The following is a 19,867-nucleotide window of genomic DNA, read 5'->3' on the forward strand; positions in this document are numbered from 1 at the left end:
AGGAAAGGAAAGGAAAGGAAAGGAAAGGAAAGGAAAGGAAAGGAAAGGAAAGGAAAGGAAAGGAAAGGAAAGGAAAGGAAAGGAAAGGAAAGGAAGCTTTCTATTTACTTGACATTTGCAAGTTTGTATAAATTTAAGGGAACAAGAAGCTGAATATTTCAAAATAGTTCCCATGTATTTGTGATCCCTTCTCCTCCCAGCATGGTAAGGGTTACAAAACAAGGTTGACTTCCTTATCTAATCTACTGAGTGATCTACAATAAGGCTCTAAAGTCAACATGGGAACACTTATATGTAACAGTGGCTGTCCAGGAACTCTTTTGCTTTTTCTATTTCCTATGAAGCCCTCTAGAGGTTGTTGTCGGGTGTTCTGAGTTACTTACTTATTTATTTATTTATTTATTTTTATTTTTWTATTGCTCCTCATGTTACTAATAGTAGCACTGGGAAAGCAGACTTGAACTAAATTATGTACTAGAGCTTTAGTTTAATTCCCCTTCCTGGAGTATTTGTTCCCCCCTGCTCAGTAGATGCACTAATTCAGAGCTCAGTGTTATAAAATGCTCATAATCGTGACTTTCTCAGAGTAAAACAAACAAGCCAACAGCAGAGGATCCTCTGGGACTATTCATGTGCTTAAAGTTAAGTGCATGCTCAGTTCTCAGCATGCTTCGTGGCAGCAAGGTGYGGGATCAGATGCCTTGCTATTAGCAAAACCTTTGGGAAGGTGGCTTATTTTCATTCCTGAAAACAATTCTGCTCTGTTCTATTCCATTCTGAAGGAACGAATCTCGTATGTAAGAAAATAATCACTTGTTTTCGCTTCCTCCAGCCATTATGCTCTTTTATAGCCATGCTAAAGATRAGAGGTGAAGAAAGAAAGGTCAGGTTAGAAAGACAAGTATCCAGAACTTAAATTTTTTTTAAAAAACTTCAATATTAAAATTAGACAAAATCATAACAACTCCAAGTACCCCAACATTAGCATGCTGAAGATATACATTCTATTTTAATTTACTCTTTGCTTGAATATGTGTATCAGACTACCATTTTAAGCCAAATTTCCAAGGGAAAATGCTAACAGGGCTTATGATGTCTAGTCCTGACACATATGGTTTCCTTCACAGCTGCAAGGACAAAAAAAATGGCTAAATAGAATTAATATTATTATTAAATTGGGAAAAGGAGCATTGCAGTGTGGAGGGCAGACTGAGAAAAGCTGAGGTTAAATGGAGGGGTCTCGGGGATCTGGAGAGCGTTACAGGGGAAGAAGAAACCAGGCTTCAGCCGGTCCACAACTCATGGAGCAGCTGCTTCTCAGAAAGGAATTTTTCATCTTCTCACATCTCCTGATCCTTGAGTCTCACGACCAMGGCTGGGGTTCAGTATGTACCATCCCAACATCTCTTGCTTCTTTGTCATACTGCTGGTGCTTTTATCCCCTCTCCACAGCTCTTCTTCCCTACTCCCTCATCCCTTAAAARTCAAATCAAATCAAATCACAAATCACTGCTTCCTCCTTTCTATTCCCAGCTTGCCGACTTCAATATTTCATCTGATCTGTAGGGACGGGATTCAATCAGAAGGAAACTATTCATATTTTCTGTGGAGATGCCAAAAGGATAACTTTGGACCCAGGAAGAAGTGAAGTACRCTACAAGTTTTTAGTAAAGAAATGTGAACTGAGATTTTTTTAAAAAATCTTCTAGCTTGGCCAAATGGTCATGGGTTTGGCAAGAAGTACGATGTCACTTTTAAAGTTATGTCATTGACTGAGTTTCTAAAAGGATAGTTATACAATATGGACAAAATGATGTCATTCATTTTATTTCCCTCTTCCATACGATTGTGCCGTGTTTGCTGATCCTTTCCATAAAAATACCTGAGGTAGATTATTTCAGCTCCAGTGGCTAAATTTTAGTAGGACAGTAAATATTTGAAAACAGAATTTAATAACAGAAAGTGCCAGGAAYCTTTATGAATACATAGTACTAAATACAAAAAAGAGAATATAGTGATGGACTGTGTCATGGCATAATTACATCATGGAAGCAGTTCAGGTGACTGTGCATAGTCTGAGATGTCTCAAGGTTTTTGAGGTGGTGCAACATGCACAAGTACAACATGGGACTTACAGGAGCCCTCTATTCTGCTAAAATGGCAAATGGAAGGCAGGSTGATTATCCTAGGACATCTTAATTTGCCTTAGTTATCTTTCACTTAAGTACCTRAACTGATCCTAAGATTTCCAGTGCAGGTTACATGGTTTTTCCTTAAGTGTTTGATTTTGTGATTTTTAACATTTTAATATATAATAGATACCAAGAGTAGGATTTATTCATCCTTATCTGCATGCCTAAAGGCTCAGRGTGTCTCTAAACCTGAAGCTTGCCAGTAAAGAGGGAAATGGTTACTTCAAATAGGATGAATTCTGTCACAAATTTAAYGTTTTTTTTAATATGTATGTATTTATGTGTATGTATTAGTATACATATTTTGCTTTACAAGCAAGTTGATAAAGAGGAGACACTCCACTATCTGCTGCTGATATTGTGCAAAGAGGTATTCTTGTGGTAGCTGCTGACAGGCATCTCTTCTCATCTGAGCTCTAGAACCTCATCACTTTCTATATGATWAAAAAAAAAAAGTTTAAACAATTGTGTGAAACATCTCATTTCTCATTTTATAGAATTAAAAATGTTCATGGTTTAATATCATTCAGATATTGGTCATTTCAATATTTCAATCAGTAAACAATTCCAGTAATAGTAAAAGCTAAATACTGCAGTAGCAGTCCTACTGGATCATTAAACTACTCACAAAATGTATTTGTTCTTTTTTTTTCTTCTTTTTTARGATTCTTGGTCTTGAAGTTTCCTGGAATTAAGCTCATTTTTTAAAAAAATGTTGTCTTACATGTTTCCATCATTATATATGAGCTCTCAGCCACTAAACAGACCTTACARTTTGCGCAATAACGCATTCTAGAATTTACTGCCAACTTGATAACATTTTTAATTTAGTGAAGCAACACTGTAATGCAACAGTGTCCCTAAAGAAAAATCGGCACCATTATTTTTCTGGTGTTAAATTCCTCTAATCAAATCAATTCCAATTTATGCTGCTTCTGTTACAATATATAACTTGCTTTAAAGCGTAAATGTCCTAGCTGTCTGCTGTAATGATATTCTAAGTTTCTGCTCACAAACACAATCACCACTAATGGGATTCATAACTGATTGGAGCYTATCAGCAGAAGGCTCTGCTGCAAAGATATTTGGGAGGGGTGATGATAACGATTGCTTTAAGAGTAGCTAGAACACTAATAGATATGACCTTTTTTTWAAAAAAAAGTAAATCGCATTATGAGTCTAGATACGGTTATGAATTAAAGATGCACTGACATCAGAGGAATCGGAGAGAAGGCTGGCGAGCCTTCACATGTTCTGTTTACATGCAGAAGTCGTTCACCTTACATGAACTGCTGCATCTGTTTTCGACTGGGAGACAAGACTTAATTCAATAAGGAGCACTTGCTATAATGTATTCTGAGAATGAAATMATCATAAACAGGGTAGGACTTTAGATTATATTAGAAATTACTTATGCTGCAATATGCTGGACTGGAGCAGAATAGTGTGGTTATCCTTACGAGAGATGGAGTTTTGTTTTCTCTTGTTTGTTTAGGTGAGKGGTTTTTTTTCAATAACTTTTCCTTGCCAAGGAGCATCCTGACTTTGCAGTGAACATTGACGCTCTCTGTTTAAGGACAGATTCAGTCCTGGTAGGAGCCCAGCTTTCTTTTTCTATTCAGTAAATCTGTGACCAATAGAAGGGGAAAGCATCCTCGACTACTTTGCTTATGGAGATTAAACACAAGTGAAAGAAAAATCTGTAGATGCATTTTTAGAAGTTTATTTGCTGAAAAAGAGTTTCAATCAACCCTAAACTATTTGTGAATTCCCACGATATTATACCTTATTATTTCTAGATACCGGTGAAGGTTAACTTCCAGGTGGACTGCAAGTCTCAGTTCTTTTCCCTCCCTTACAGTAATCAAATCCACGTCTCTCATGGGGCTTCCCACAGCAGGACATCTTAATCAGTTCTGTGATGGATTTCTCAAAGAAGAGACAACCCTCACAACCCTTTCCTGCCCTTAGTTTCTGATGTGGATTTTAGACAATAGAACCTCAGAAAAAGCTTTACTAAAAAAAAAAAAAAAAAAAAAAAAAAAAACACCTTAAACAAACAAAACAAAATGATAGGACTACTGTACTTGTGCAGAATTTCCTCAGTTGCAGGTCTTCCTCCACATCCCATGTTGATCCTCTTCTCTTAGACTGACCCCTTTGGGATGTAACTCCTGGGAACATCTGCTCACCCCTTCCCTCTCCGCATCCAAGATGCATAATGTGCTAGTAGATGAAGAGCACTCCTCTACCCACTTCACTACTTTGGTGGAGGAGAGGAGGGCCATGGATTTTTCTCTTCCTTTAACCCTTCCAGTTGGTTGCTGCAGAGAATCGTTGAAGGGATAGCAATGAGAGGCTGTTGATTCTTGTAGCGCAATGAGAAGGAAAAGAGATGTCTGAGCTTTTGGGTCTTGATAGCTGCTCTGCYATTGATAGAACATGCTCTGTCCCTTCTCTTGTGGACCGCTTTTCTCACCATGGTGGTGAAACAGCATAGGGAGCCAGTTGTTCAGGGTTTCCCCCAAATATTTTTGACTTTTTTGAGAAAACTGGATTAGTCATTCAGTAACTGGATAAAATTCGGCCCTGATTGAGATCCCAGAAGTAAAGAATTGGAAATATAGTAGTATCTTAATTTTCAGAAGCTTGGGGCTGGACAGGCCATGGCGTATGAAGCTCCGGCACCTTAGAATACATTACACAGGTTTCCAGAAGGAAACCCTCCAAAAAGGTGAAAGACAATCTGGCTTATTATTAAAAAAAAAACACACATAATTTTATGTTTAATGTTAAAATTGCTCCCATCATCATAGAAGCAATATCAATAGCTCATTATTGTGGTTGCCACCAAAAGCTTTGATGAAGAAACTAAAGATTACTCAGAGCAGTCTTATAAAGTGAATCTAGATATTTTTATTTCTGATTTAACATTTATCTAATTTTGACCAGTATGTAGTTAAAAAAATCCATACATAAATGCTTCATTGACCAAAATGGTAACTCCAGCATAATTCCTTGATGAAAATGATGGTTATATAAATAAATGCAGCTCAGAACATCCCACTGCTAGTGTCTGTGCTGAAACTTCTTGTTTCTTTTATTTATGTAGTTGTTGTTCTGAATTGTTACACGTGCAATTATAAAAATACTGTAAATTGCTCATTAATACTACTAATAATATTGTAAATAATGCCTATTCCTGCAAAGCACATTTTACTTTTATTTGTGGTTTCAATTCTGTCYATGTTTTTACCTGCACTTTTTATATTCCCAAACTTACATATACCCGTTGTTGAAATTTTGATTATTTCTGGGAGTGGATGACTGGCAGTGTAGGGGCATATCATTTATYTTTTTAACACACTATTCCCCTATGCAGAATGCATCTTTTTTGTGGTTACTCACCAAAACATAATTCATGATTTCATAGACATTCCTTTTGTTTTCTCAGCAGCTAAGTGCTGGAAATAGAACACAGGGACTTGTTTTCCTTGTCTGCGTGGGCTTTCAGCTTGCTGAAAATGTGCTTTACAAATGTAGATAAAAAACAGGATCAGAGAATGAATAAAGGAGGACTAGAACTTAGCAGTCATCAGATGTAATATGTAGTTTTCCCTGCAGTAACTGCTTCTAATTTTCTGAGTTAACACTCTGTGTTTGTCTAAAAAATAYACATGATGTAAGCTGTCCCAAATAGTTATTACTCTAGGAGTGAATAAGTGTTCCCTGATGTAGGCTGTTTAATTTGTCACTTCCTTAGCTTACATTTACCCTTTAGCTGGATGCTCTAGGAGACAGTGACCTTTAGTAAACATTCCCTGGGAAGACCCTGTGATGTTAATACTGGTATACAGGCTGATCTAATCTCAATTAGATTTCTTCATGTATCTTCTATTTTTGGTTATGGTAGCTGCTAACGTAGTCTGATAATTCGCTTTATTCTCTAGAACACAGTCGGGGCTGTGGTCATGCAGTGCTCTGTCTTCTTTTAGAGAGAACTGCTGCTATTGTGGCTATTTTACGGAGCTTCAGCAAGATAGGGCAGAACACACAATGCTTGTTTAATATAACTTCTAGACGGTCCCATTCTACACTTATTTGTGAGTAACACTGAATTTATGATCTTGCTTAAAATTAAGGACACATTTTTGATTTTTATTAAAGTATTATTTACTGTTCATGTTTTCTTATTCGATTTTCTAATCTACGGTTTGGGTTTATGGTATTAAATTTGGAGCTGATGTTATTTTAAACTTGACAGAATATTAATTTATATTACCCAGATCTATCTGGCTTGTGAGAAATGAAATATGCCTGAGGAGACTGGGTTGGCTTTCTATATGCATGCAAAGCTTGGAAAGGTAAGGGTCATTTGCAGAAGTCATAACAAGCCACTACATCCAGACGGAAAGAGAAGTGAGAGTGCTATTAATGAACCCCTCAAGGAAATACATCTCAAGTTATGGTGGATGGCTCACCCAATCCAGTCCAAGTCTATCTTATGACATTGAYATGAATTATGAGAGCTCTTAAATTACTAATTGGATCATTTTCTAAATGTCTCGCCCCACAACATTGACTTAGCAACTTGGTCTTCTGGTCAAAAACATCATTTCTCCAATTACAAAGTGTTAGGAGTCTTTTTCAGAAAAGCAGGCACTCATTCGTTAAACAAGTTGTCATCCTCTGATAGCGCAGGAATTGCTATTAACACTCTAGGGTCAAAAATATCAAGTCTTTCTTTTTTTTCTTTGCTGTTAATCACATTTTTTTAAATTCTTTTCAGACCACATTCCAGTACAATCTGGCAAATCATGTTGTCACCGGAATGTGCAAACCTAAACAAATTACAAATGTCTATGGATTAAAGCTAGCTAGTCTCATTACTCCCAAGCCTTCATCTCCCGTACTAGTGTTTAACAATATCACACTTGCTTAAAATGGAAAAATATATTTCCTTAGAGTGATTTGGTAAATATATGAGCTTTAAAACCACAAATGCACTAAAGTGACCTTAATGGATTTTAAAGTTACTTTCTCTACTCTATTCAATCAAATCTCTACCTTCTCAGCTAATTCAGGCCAAGACCTGACACGAATATTTTCACCTACATATGCAGCCAGAAATTCCCATAAGTTGTTCAAATATTCCCAGAAGTCTGATGCAAGAGAAACAGTTTCAGAGGTTCCCCATTTCCTGGGTCTCTATCTCTTCGCCGTCTTCTGTGGCAGTCTAAGTGGCTACCAAYGAGCTCTTAACACCATGAGTGTGTACATGGCCAAGTCAAAAAGAGGTGTGATGAGCAGTGTGGTTGACAAACCACCTGTTTTTTCCATCATTGGTGTCATCTTCTCAGCCTTTGGGCCTAGGGTCCGAATAACCCATTTGGGCATCCGTTATCAAAAATGTTTTTCACCTAACACTGCTGTCGACTGTGCAATGAGGCCAATTGGGAGGTTCAGAAACAGCTATGGATATAGTATTTAACACAGCTGGGACAGACTCTCTTTGCTTGTCCTCCTTAGGGAATCCCATGGGACCACGAGGAAGTAGCCCAGTTCACTCAAGAGTCACATTCATTTGCACTATGTAAATTCAGTGACAGGACTCCATGAGAGCTTCCACCTTTGGGGTGGAAGACGTATTTTCCACTGATAACATCTGCCAGTTTTATGAGAGGAATGAGTTTTAGGATGCAGCCTCTGCCCACGACCCAGAGAATAAAACCTCAAAAAAGGCCTCCAGACCAGGCAGTATTTCAGAGGGAGGCTGAGATATAAAGCTTGCAAGACTGCTGCTGAAACTTTTAGAGATGTCGTAATGCCAAGGGTGATAGCTCACTTATGGAATAAATGGATTCTCTAATTAGTGACCTCTTAAAAAATTTTTTTTTTTTTGAAATCTTTAAAATTATTAGACTTAAAATGTGCTGAGGTTATGAATTACCATGTCAAACTCATTTCATTGTCATCTTTTATTCACCTACCATTTGAATTCAGGCTGACTTAAAATTTTTATACTTAGGCTATAGTAGCAGCAGACACCATACTTTTCATCTCATGTTTCTAGGATACAGCCCAGATCCAAGAAATATCTTTAAAAGTAAAACTCACAGTTTACCAGGATCCAGGAAGGGATATACCCCACACAAATTCTAATGCACAAAGTAGGTATACAGAGCTGAATGAACAGATTTGAATATCGGCACTTTTGTGAGAAGGTTTAAAAAAAGTCAATATTCATCTTGGAAACAACACGGAGACCAGCACAACCGCATCCTGGCATTCTCTCTACAGAATCTAGACTTGACATATTTAGAAATAAAAAATAATTGTGTCAAACACAACCAGTGCCCTCTGCTTCTGCCAGGCATCAAAAGTAAAAATGTATTTTAAATGTTAAGTGCTTCATACATATTATGACAAATACAGTGCAACCTTCAAAATAAATGAATTATTCTAAAGGTCAGATTTGTCACAGGATATCCAAACAATGAAAAAAGCTGCAAGCACATAAGGAAAAAAAAAAAGCCTGGAGAGAAGATAAATCTGCTGTGAGAGAGACAAACTACAAATAAATCATTACAGAACATTCATATTTCAGATGCACATGCTCTAGAGACTTCCCCCACCTATTTTTTCTCATAATTTCAGAAATCGATATTTTATGTTATTTATGATGTTCGTTCCTTCCACAAATGTATGTTAATGTATGAATATTTTTATCTTATCTTTTCACCAAGGAAGAAATTGTTTAAATTTACAAGATTTTAATTTGCTTGTTTTTAACACTTGAAATTCATGATGACTAGCATGCTTCCTTAATTTAATCTAATAGCTTTCAAACAGATATTAGGCAAAATTTTGGAGTCTTATTTTTGCGATATTTATTGATTTTTTTTCAAATTTTATTAAAATATTCTGATCAATTGCTCTAGTTACACAACACAAATCACTACACCAGTATAATTATTTCATGTTTAAAACAGCACATCCAAAAGCAGAATCTGAACAAAAGAAGAATAGAAAATGTATTGCATACATGTTAGTGTATTGTATATATGTTAGATACCATGGATTCATATATGTAGTAGACTTGGACAGGTTTCAGGAAACATAGTTAAGAACAGCACAGGGAAGAAAAATGATTGTGTATTCTGGTTTATTACTGGATCACTGTTTTTCTGTGGTGAATAAGGTGGTCTTGACCTTATCCTCATGGGGAAGAAGGAAGCCTCCCTGTCAGTGTATTCCCTACTTCTACATGAGCTGTACCCATCTACACAAGAGGAAGATCTGACCCAATATGTCCTTTTATCATAAAATGCAAAGAAAAGTCAGAAATAAATGAACTGGGATCAATATGCCAGATACAAACTGGTTGTTAATTGGAAAGATGGCAAAAATAAGCGGGCCTGGCATTTCAAAAGGATGGAGATAGTAGTATAGGATCAACCAGTTTATAAACTACAAGACAATTTAGCTGAATTCAAAGCAACATGAGATGAGCTCAGTGATTATATTAAAAATAAGACGATGTGGAGATCATAAGACTTCAATTWACTGTGATCACTAAATGAAGAAAGAAGTTCAAAGGAGATATTAGTCATTACATTTTCTATACATATTTCTTTCATTTATCTTCTTTGCTGTCTGATTTTTAATTTTGAAGTAAAAGCCTGTGTGTTAACATAAAATATATGAAGAATGCTGGGAGTAGATGAAACATTATAAGATGCTTTCTTCTGATTATATCTTGGGGGACAACTAAAACTTTGAGGTATATTGTTCAGAATAGTTAGATGTACATCAATAAATCAACTTTTCCTTATCTGAATATGACAGTCTACTACTAYGCAGTTTCTTGTTGCTTTTTGATCTCTGATGTTAGGTTGTGTGATTAAAGACTAATCATCAGAAACACAAAGGCTTGGCAAAGAGTAGAGGAAAATGACAGACAGAGGAACCCTAGTTATCAGAGCAAAAGGAGCAACCTGACTTAGCTGTTCACAGCACTATGGAAGGAGAACGTTCAGCCACATTGTCCAAGTGTGAAATTCCCAAGCAGACTCAAGGGGAAAGGGTCCCTGGAGCATCTTATTGACTAAGGGGATTGCTGCCTACAGGGCTATGAGACTCATCATGGGATGTAGAGGAAGAATATTTTGAGATTAKATAAAACTTATCATGAGAAACTTTTAAAGGGATAGTGGGACTGTGTAAGACTCACTCCAAGAAGCTTAGGAGAAGATCCAAAGGCAGGAAAAGAGAGAACAAAGTGGACTGGAAAAAAAAGAAGATGGGGAAAGAAATAAAAGGACCTAGCCACGTGTAAACCAGTTGGTGGTCAGTATGCTTGTTGAACTAAGCCTTGCACTTGAGCACCGTAATMTGTCCTACCCTCTTATTAAAATCTGTTTCTATCTATTCTCCTGGGTAATGGGCCTCTCTTCAGTGTGTATGTGTGTTTACGGAGGTCTACGTGCCAGCAACTGCAAAAGGGACCATGAGTCATAGCAGCCCATAYGTCTGAGATGCCTGCAATATGAGACACCAGGTGTGAGTATGTTCTCCTATGGAAWCTCAATTTATATATGTATGGATGCATAACTTGCTTGCAAACCTCAAACTGGAAYAGCTGTCATGCAGGCTAAGAGGTATGGGAGCTGGCTAGCCTGGAGAGACCAAGTTTTGAGGGTTGTCTACAGGAGAGGTCAGAGGTCTAGACCAGGTGCCAGAGGCACCTATTTGTGCGTGTGTGTGTGTATTTGAGCACCAGCAGCCTGAACATAGCTGTGAGCCTCAGGAGCTCACGTGCCCAGATGCCAGCAACTGGGAGGATGTCCAGAAGCCAGCGACTGGGGAGACTGGGGATCGAGGGGTTGGATGGATAAAGTATCTGATGCCAGCTCCTGGAGAGATCCATAATGTATATTTATGTATACACACACATACACACACACACACACACACACAATTTATGTATATAAAAATTTATTTATTTTTATTTTTCTATACATATATCCCACTAGTGGATTTCCATCTTGCTCAGCCAGAGAGGAGTAATGGGATCAGGCCATCTGTGCTTTTCGTGTTTGCACACATGCTGTGTTTTCTRTCTCTGCTGATCTGCGTGGCAGATGTATACATTGTGCAGAGGTGCGTGTGTGCCTATCGGGAATACATGCTTGCTGCAAATACGGGCTGGCCCTGGGGACACAGAGCTGAAGCAGCCTTCTCTAGAGAAGGAGACTCCACAACCTCTCTGGGCAACCTGGTCCAGTGCYCTGCCACGCTCACTGTAAAGAAGTTCTTCCTCACATTCAGGTAGAACTTCCTATATTTCCGTTTGTGCCCATTGCTTCTTGTCCTGTCTCTTGGCACCACTGAAGAGAGTCCAGCCCCATCCTCCTGACACCCTCCTTTAAGGTATTTGTAGGTACTGATCAGATCCCCCCTCAGTCTTCTCTTCTCCAGGCTGAAGAGGCCCAGCTCTCGCAGCCGTTCCTCATAGGTGAGATGCTCCAGCCCCCTAATCATCAGATATTACTAGAGATAGAAAGAAATTAAGGGACCTTTTTAGGTCACAACGAAAATCCACATTAAATCAGGGCTCCATCTTGCTTTCTCAAATCCCAGGTTACTGGGATACAAAATGAATCAAAACTTATTTAGAACTGACAGTTTTGTTTCTGTATCATTACAGGAAGATGTAGYGCAGCAGGCATCGGGGTAACTTTTAACTCAAATGACTCTTCATCTCTATTAAACCTGATCAATTATTTTCGTCGATTAGCCAGAAGGCAGACAAATCCAATCCAGAGAAAAATATTCCCCACAAAGAGGAAAAGTCTTTTTCTCTGTGGAATATAAGAGAATCTGGACCAGGCCTCCCACTATCATATTCAGAAATGCTTTAAAATATTTAAAACCTATTTGGCTCTTTCTGCCACAGAGTCAGGAAATTCATCAGAATWTAAAGGTATTTGTGGTCTGCAGGAAATTATATAAAATGGATAGCCACCATTACCTATGAATAACTTATCCGTCACATTTGAGTCACAACATTTCAYGGCCTAATAAGGATAAATGTGCAGTTTTATATGTTTAATTTACATATGTAAAAATGAATTGCGTGTTTCCCTGGGTACCATAGCACCATAAACAGCAGTAGATTCATGATAACAGCATTAGCTACAGTAGCTTCATGAATTACTGCTATGTGATACATCCCCTTTACCATTTCAGTGCAGCCCATTTTTCTTTTCGCTCTTTGCTGCTACTCTGCATGCTATATCTGGGAAGCTGAAGACCAAATATAGCATTCACTATGCCTTAAACTGGGATGAATGGATAGACTGAATATAGCCCTGGAGACAATTTATCTCTCTGAAAGCATGGATATTCATACTTGTCTCACAGAAAATGTGTTCTTGGTTATTCCAACAGAAATCTACCCCTGGCTGATCCTGTGCAGGAAGGGAAGGAAGACTCAGAGGGCCAGACAGCAAGGAGTAGCTGAACACTCTCTTCTGCTGTGTCCTTTACTGCTTTCCATGYTTCTACTGCTCTTTTCCTAAGCATTCCCTACCAGCAACACGGTGCAAGGACAGGCTGGATGTGCAGACTGGTGCGGCACAACCATCCTCGTGCAGCCCGGTGGAGCTGGGTGTTACGGTGCGTGCTCTGAGGGGTTCATTCCTTTCCTTGGTTCAGAATAAAATTTAGAAATAGGTCAGGAAATTGAATTTGAAATCCTTTTCCCCTAACTCAACTCTCTAACCACTCAGCTAAGATTTTCTGATTTATTTTGCCCTTACCTGTGGAAAGTCAGCAAGTACCTCCTAGATTTTTGCATRTGGAAGAGGAAGTGCTCAACTAAATGATCAACATCAACATGCATTTTAAGAACCTGTGTCCCTGGCCACACAGTAATTCTGCTCCTTGTCTCCACATCCAGTCCAAATGAATCTTGCATCCTTTTGCTTAATAGTTAGGAAGTTTTCCGGGAGAAGGGATATGGAAGCTTTAATCCCTGATCAATTCTTTTAAAATATAAGTATAAAAGTCCATAAAGAGCCTGTTCCAGACTCAGGAGTGAGTATGCTAATATTTACTCCTGTGTTCAGTATTTCTCATTGTCTTCAAGATATTCTCCAAGTCTCTAGTCATGCATTTTGCAGGAGGGAGTGAGCGTTGGCTCTTATATTGCAGTACATTGCACTCTCTCTGTGTTATATTGCTGACTTGTGCTGTCAGATTCTGTATCCTCTTCTGAATGCTTCTCACCTAAGTTTAAAMGTGTTGTTAACAGTTGACTTGTAGGTATCTCAGGTGTCTTTAGCACTTGATACCTTCAACCATAGACAGTCAACTTACTTCTTCATTATGTCTCATTGAATTGCACGGCTCCAAAGAACAAAATGCTCTTTAATAATCAGGTAATATTTATTTCAAGGGGAAGGTACCATATTCTCACCAAAAGCATTTGCATGTTTTTGTTTATTCAACAAACTGTGTAGCTTAAGTACACACTTTATAGCTTTTCTTAGATGGATAGATAATTATTCAAGAGGCAATCACCTGTAAATTAACATAACTCTTCGGATTTGTCTCTCTAATTTGATTTTGACTCTCTCCCCCCCATTATATATATATATATACACATATATAATGAATATTACAATGTAAATTTGTCAGTGCCCACATTACAAACAGCCACATGGCATAGATGCRTGGTTCACAGTATTGTCTAAAGAAAATATCGGGAACAAAGAAAATTTGGAGATTCAGTGGAGTCTTGAGTACGCTCATTCTACGCATCTGGAGAGGTAGTTATACCTCTACCTCAGGAATCATACCTTATGCAAGATACGATGTTCACAGAGGATAATTGATTTAGAATTTGCAGATAAAACATCTCTGCATTTCATAAAGGTCATATTCATCATATTTCATGTGTTTCGTATGACAGCTTTAGTGAACTGTTGTTGAGAACCAGGAAGGTTTCAGAACAGCCTTTCTGAAGAGTTATTTAGGAACCAGAGTATACAGAGGCCACTTTGTGGCTTTGAGGACACTTTGACACGTGAACTACCTAGGACTTCCAGTTATTCAGGTCAAATGGCTCCTCATGTTTGCAGACTTCAGGAGAACGAGGAATTGGATAATCTGAGATGTAGATCGGCAGTGTAAARTCTGCGATGGCCCTGCGACAGAGCTGTCCAAACGAATGGTCCTGCCAGTTACTAATGAAAACTGTCAAGAATCATGTCCATTTTAGCCAGTCACTGCTGATTCCCGGGGAGCACGCATGACCTCTGTAGCACAAAAGCTTAGTCTTATGTGGTATTTTTTCAGGCTATTAATTTTTCAGGAAAACTGAGAAAGGTAGTTTTTTCCAAGTTGATTTTTAGTTGATKTTAGTTGATTTTCTTGCTAATGTTGCTGCTTCTAAAACAAAATACATAGCAAATCTGGAGCTGAGTCCTGCATTTCCATTTTCAGAGATAATTTTCCTTAGCTTTTTGCAACCACTTCTTCTTTATAACCTTATAGTATAATTTTYCATTGTCAGTAACTTCACTAAAGAAGTAGCCAAGATTGGCAAAGTTCTAGCAGAGAAAGTGTGTCTAACTATTATATGTCAATATAATATATAATATATACGCAGAACATGGTAAGAGTTAAAATTATTCTTGTCTGAAGGAGAAATAGTCAGACGTATAATAGATATTCATAAAATAAAACAAAATGAACTATGTGCTTCACGATTTAAACCAAATCCSTTGGGATTAAATGAGACCTTCATGGGGACAGATTATTACACATCTGTTGACTGGGGATGGAAGGATTTATGTGTTCTTCTGAAACATCTGGTACATGTGTCCATCAGAGAGGATGACAGACCAGATGCAAGATGCTTTTGATGCAGTATAGTAATTTCACTACTATGTAAGGTCAAAGAACAAGAACACATGCTTGTAATCTGCAACTTTATGATATTATGATTTATTCAGAGTTTTACCAATAATTTCTCATTCATTTGCTATGAATRGCCTGGACAATTATATTAATCCCTTGCTTTCCAAAGCACTAAATCTCAATTTACATTTCACAACATGAAAGAACAGTGATTGCAACATTGTTTTAATACAAACTGATAACAAGAACTCCTATTGAATAGTAATACAAAAGACTGGTATCTGCTTTCACTGCCAGTTATGAACCAAACTCATACAAGCAATTAAATTTTAATTATTGCCATTTTAAAATATTAAGTGGAGTCTGCTTAGGAGATGTTTAGACTTCAACTGAGATATTTCAAAGCAGCTACAAGTTACTGATCAGCCCACTTGCAAAGTATCAATTAACACAGTTTAGCTACCTTTTTATTGATATCCAAATGGTTTTCGAAATGCCACTAAAATGCTTTAACATGACTAGATGCCTGATAAGTTAATAAAAACCCAACATATTACTTTCCTWTGTATAATTTTGAATTAATGACATGATAACTAAGTTTGCTCAGACAGCAGTCATCTAGCTTTTAATTATATTACCAAAGAAAACTAGTCACATTAAGTCTATAATTAATACCTTAACTGAGGAAGGAAGTTTTAACAATAAAAAGATTTTGAAAAGAGTATGTTTTAAAATCTTATTTGCACATTCCATTCATTCCCTTTAAAATAATAATAATAAYAAAGTATGTATATTATTCATGAAGTTCTGAGCCCACTTCCTTTGGAATTAGTGGGACTCTCTACATTTGATTAAATGAAAAAAGGATCGGACCATGACTGAACTGCTTCTGCCTGCTAAGTAAGCACGCAGTATGTCATACACTTAATGACCAGTAATGACCTCAAACTGGAGACCTTCTAGAGCTTTCAGTTCACTGYAGCTGAGTGTAGGACACTTGGAGACAACATCTACAAAATGTTCTACATTGTCCAGTTTTGCAAAACTTGGTTTTTAGGTTCGGGGGTCCAGCTGTGGAGTTCATAGTCCTCTCTCAGGGTTCCTTTTACAATGCGTGAGGAGAATTTGGTGACTGCTAGTCACCATTTCCAGCTATTGGAAAAGAAGCGAAGAATCCAAGAAGCAGAATATCKGCATTCTACTCCTTCTTCTGCCCTTGAGGAAACTCCAAACTATAATCTGGCTGTGCAGCTGGTGCTACAGGCAGAGCTTTCTCTTTCGTGTTTGTTGGACCCTCTTCGAAGAACAGACTTCTGGGGGAGAGGCAGGATAAATCAAAGTCAGATGAAAGCACCTTTGCTAATAGGTTTGCTAAAATAGTGAGGGGGGGGCTTTAAACCAGGTTAATCCTTGGATGGAGATCAAAGTGCAATGAGAAGTGGAGGTGCAGGGGGTAGAGGGAGGGAGCATATGGAGGATACTGTGACAGTGGGCAGGTTCTCACCTTCCTTGACAAAGCAGGATGGGGAGCAAGCAGGAGGAATTGTAAGTATATTCAGAGTCTACCGGCCTGTCGGCATTCCTGTCTTGGACGAACGTCGAAAAAACCCCAAAGGATTAGACATTTCTTTGAGATTTGTATATGTGATCTGGAGAAAGCTATCTTCAGGGTAATGACAAGGGGAATAGGAGTCATGTTGTACTTGCTTCTTGCACAGAACCTGTTTGATACATTGGTGTAAGATCAGCTATTCAGGAACTGTGTAAGATTTTTGAAATATGATCCTGACGAACTCCACTGGGTCATCCTGGAGTTATCCCACCCTCCCTAAACACTCACATGTCTTATCTGAACAGCATTTTGCTTTAGCAGAGAATGCAATACCAGAAGCATAAAATCATAAGATTTTTGTCCTGTCTCAATGTTTGAAGAATGCAAAGATTGTTTTTGCATTGATGTTTGTATCAGCTTGGCAGCTACCTTGGAAACCATTCCCCCAGAATCTTAAGAACCAGTTGTACAAACTAGTTGTGTATTACTGCTTTACCATAGGAACATCCACATTTGAAAGAATAGAAAGTGTAGAGTATGAATAGAGATTTTTCCTAACACTTTAGCTGCTTATTCCCCTTGTGTTTGAATGACTCATTAGGGTTTATAATCTTACTACCTTATTTTTCTTCCTGTTCCTCCACTTTTTCCTCTGGTTCATGTAGCTAATCTCAAAAGGAGAGATATTTACTCAASCGAGTGACCTGAGTATTGGATAATTAAATTAAGCAATATCACATAATAGACTGTGTATACAAATCTATGCAATTACAGATCATTATGCAATGGCTTTTGCAAATCTAGGAACATAGCAYGGTGATTTGCCGTAATTGTCCTAGAATGCACTTCCTGTTGTGTTTGATGGCTCTGAACTCTGGACACTATAGAGATTAATTTCTGACTGCCTCCTAATGAGGCAATAACTTTTTCATTGTTCCTTTGGGAAAAGCAAGGATGCATAATTACTTTCTAAATAGCTTCACATTTATGGGATTGTATTTTTGCAGTTTGGGTGTATTGAAAGTCATAAAACCAGATACCTGGCCTATGTTGTATTTTTTTACTTCTCCCTTTCCAAAGAACACATTGCTAGCAGTACAATAGCCTCTCAAYTGATAACAATAGCCAGTTAGCAAAAGAGGTTGTTCTTCTGTCTGTTTTTTTTTTCATTGAATAAGTATGCAATGTAGCCCAGAAGCAGAAACCACAGTCAACATAGGCCTATCAAAGAATTTACTAAGTTCTCAGCTTTTGCATCTAAATATTGTACTTTCAATTCTCTCTTGATATTTACACAGCCCTCTTTACTGTATGCAACATTTCAATGATTTTGTCTACAGTAGGTGAATAAATAGTATAGTTTTTCCTGTTTCTAATCTGGGCTCTATGACAATATTGGAGCACATATATATATGTATATCTATACTGTGAAACCATCACAAAACCTCTCTGAGGTTTCTGAAGGGAACACCAGGATATGGCCATCATCAAAAATGTGAACAAGACACAAAGTATACATGGGGCAGTTTGGATTCTGAGTCGTATTTTGTGGCTGCTTRACAATCAGAAGCTTTTGGATTTCTTGGGGTTTGCTCTCACAGCAGAAAAGAGTAATTCTCTTTGCACCATACGTCACAAATCATAATTTGACTAATAGTTTCACTTTTAGGAACTGTAGATTTGTTTCTTCTGCAAATTRATAAACTTAAATTTTTGACATAACCTTTTAACATCTTTCTTCATATAYGTAGTTATTGTAACTAAGACGTAACTATTTTTGATGTCATGGAGTTATTTTTATCATAATGCAGTCTTTAGGAGAAATATACYTCACATTCTAGGTCTCATATATTAGTATACTATTCTTCAGCAGTACCAATACAGAATAAATGCACAGTGTTTTAGGGCTGGTTAGTAGTATAGCTTAAAATCTGTTAATGCAAAAAGAAGCAATGAAAGTTTTATAATCTGTTTTCATTTAGGAGTAAAAAATGAAGACAAGAAAAATTTAGTTTTCTTTCATATTGAAAATAWTTTTTTTCTGCTTTCGAAAAATAAAAAGTATTTTTTTCTGTTATTTTTGAACTCTCAAACCCTTACCTTTTCTCCCCTTATCATTTTCCCAYGAGTAAAAATGCATTTAATATTGATTTAAAGATTTTTAATCAGCTTTAATTTTATTCCAGAAAAGAGTTTTTGATGCATATCTGTTAGGCAGAGATATAAACAAAGAAGATTCTTTACATTTTAATATGAAAAGCTTAGAATTTTCTATGTATCAGGTTCAGCCCAAAACACGATATTGTGAATAAAGCACATATCTTCTGTTATAGTCAAATATCAGCTCAAGTGAAGTATGTTGTAATATTCTTAACAGCTTCATTAATACTTTCTGAACGATGTATGCTGACAATGACGACAAACCAAATGTCACACCTGGCAGCCTGAGTTCAGTTGCCTTAATCTATATTAAAGTAATAATTATGTGATTTCAGAAATTAGTGATTATCTGCAGCTCCAAGGATTTCTGTGTCAGCTGCAGGTACGTACACTTTGAGGAGTCACCAAGCTCGTCAAGGAAAACATCTCCTTGGCAAGACTGAATCCTGTGTTACAGAATAGGTGTGTCTCGCCGTTATAAATCACTGATACTGTGAAATTAAACATTGTGTTTGTCTCTGMAGAAAATATAGTTTGAAAGCAGAGAAAATAAATTCTTTGAAGTTGTAATATAAAGCTCAAACAAAAAATCTAAGAAAAAGAGGACTGAATTTAATAATTTGAAACATTTCTTAAATCAATAAGTCTCTGTATTGTTTCTAATATATTGATTAGCATTTTTAGCCTTATTGCATGAATCTGTATGTTATATGTGAGTTTATCAGTSCATTTGTACTTCATGAAGAAAACTTCACGTTCCTCGCCATTACGACAGTTGTACAATCTTGAGTATTTTATTGTCTTGGTTTCAGGGGGGATAAGGAGGAAAAAATAAAGGAGCTACAGCCAGTTTACTAGGAAAATATGATAACAGCTTGCAAGAATTTTAGTGACTATGAAATATAATTACCTACAGCAAGGATTCAAGAAAAATAACCTGATTTTGTGATCTCAATCTCAAGTAAATCCTACACTRAATAATCCTATTATAAAAGTACTTATGCTTAAACCTATTAATACTAAAGGACTCTGGAAT

The sequence above is a fragment of the Rhea americana genome, unplaced genomic scaffold, assembly GCF_003343005.1.
Source record: "Rhea americana isolate MKP2758 unplaced genomic scaffold, rheAme1 scaffold_41, whole genome shotgun sequence".
Classification (NCBI taxonomy): domain Eukaryota; kingdom Metazoa; phylum Chordata; class Aves; order Rheiformes; family Rheidae; genus Rhea; species Rhea americana.